The sequence below is a fragment of the Polypterus senegalus genome, chromosome 2 (genome assembly GCF_016835505.1).
Source record: "Polypterus senegalus isolate Bchr_013 chromosome 2, ASM1683550v1, whole genome shotgun sequence".
Lineage (NCBI taxonomy): Eukaryota > Metazoa > Chordata > Cladistia > Polypteriformes > Polypteridae > Polypterus > Polypterus senegalus.
This window is the reverse complement of record NC_053155.1, coordinates 244,335,034-244,336,619: the sequence shown is the minus strand read 5'-3', so window position 1 is coordinate 244,336,619 and position 1,586 is coordinate 244,335,034. Positions and strand designations below refer to the sequence as shown.

At 38.3% G+C, this 1,586-nt stretch overlaps 1 non-coding gene across 1 annotated transcript; it reads right to left on the bottom strand.

Annotated features, from left to right (window-relative positions):
- Positions 1–733: 733 nt before the first annotated feature.
- On the bottom strand, positions 734–897 carry LOC120524715. Its single transcript, XR_005632835.1, has one exon. It is a non-coding gene; the product is annotated as a U1 spliceosomal RNA (small nuclear RNA).
- Positions 898–1,586: the final 689 nt, after the last annotated feature.

Genomic DNA, 1,586 nt, shown 5'->3' with positions numbered 1-1,586 from the left:
GGAAGCATATAGATAGAGAAGAGCAGCGGACCCAGGGTAGAGCCTTGTGGAACACCATATAGAATATCATGTGTCTTTGAGATGTGACAACTCACAAAGAATTTTCTCCCTGCCAGGTAGGATTCAAACAAATTTAAGACACTGCCAGAGAGGCCCACCCATTGACTAAGGCGACTTCTAAGAATATTGTGATCAATGGTGTCAAATGTGGCACTCCGATCTAAGAGGATGAGAACAGATAAATGGCCTCTGTCTGCATTTACCCGCAAGTCATTTACTACTTTAACGAGTGCAGTTTCTGTGCTCTGATTTGTTCTAAAACCTGACTGAAATTTATCAAGGATAGCATGTTTATTGTCTATGTTTATTAAATGCTTCAGAGCCTTTACTGTAGGGATCTCGCGATTCAGACACAGTTTCATCCCAAGAAATAGAAACACCTCAATTAGTCCATCAAGTGCTCCTTGTAGAACTGTTTGTACTTATAAGTACAATTACCTGACTGTAAACTTGAGATACAGTTATAATATTGCACAACACTTTATAAAGCGCGTATTTACATATGATGACTATATCATTTTTAAGATGAAATGCAGCAAAATATGTTTATTACATTATACATATAAAATGTTAACATCATTTAAATAATCTATATTGTTAAAAATGTAATATGATAGATAGATAGATAGATAGATACTTTATTAATCCCAAGGGGAAATTCACAAAAAAAAATCAGGGGAGAGCGTGAACGCAGTCCCCCACTACCACAAATTATGCAGTCGAGTTTCCCGCATTTGGGGAAATCGCAGGGGTCAGCACACCCGGAGTGCAATGGATGAGCCTCGCCCTGGGAGAACCACCTTAGTGATCATGGTATCTCCCCTGCCAGGTAAGTATGAATATACTTATGAAAATATGTGAGGTTCCGGTGTCGCAGTGCTAGCAAAGGGGTTCAGGGATTGTTCCTGCCTGCTTGCTGGGACTGGCGCAACACTGGATGGATAGATGGATAGAATAATTAATACATGTACTACAAAGATATTTCAATGTTCCATAAAAGTTTTGAAGAATCTGTGTTCTAAGCTTACAGATGGCTTGACATCTATTACAGAGCTGATTGTGTGGCGATTGGGTACTTGGAGAAAGTAAATGAAGGACCGGAATTAGGGGATTAGTACGTTTGAAAGAGACAGTGGTACTGCAATAAATGATTTCATCAAAGGTCATGCACGGAACAGCAATCATTTTGTGGGAGACAGGAACAATCTCTGGATGGGTCTCCAGCTCGTTACTATAACTGTGCCACCATGTTCCCATGTTTAATAACATGCTTTAATTCCCATCATCTTTGAAAATGATATCAAGTATACATCTCAGTATTTAAATTATTCAGAGAGCTCTAATATCACGAATGCAATGGATTCTGTGTCCTGTCGGAGAAAGAGAAAGCCCGTTTAAGAATCACATAGTGATTCACATACAAAGAGCACATAGAAGAACACATACAATACAAAGCATTTAACATGCTACTTTAGTTACGATAGTATTTGAGAAACTAGTAAATTAAACAATTTTAAGATGAAGTT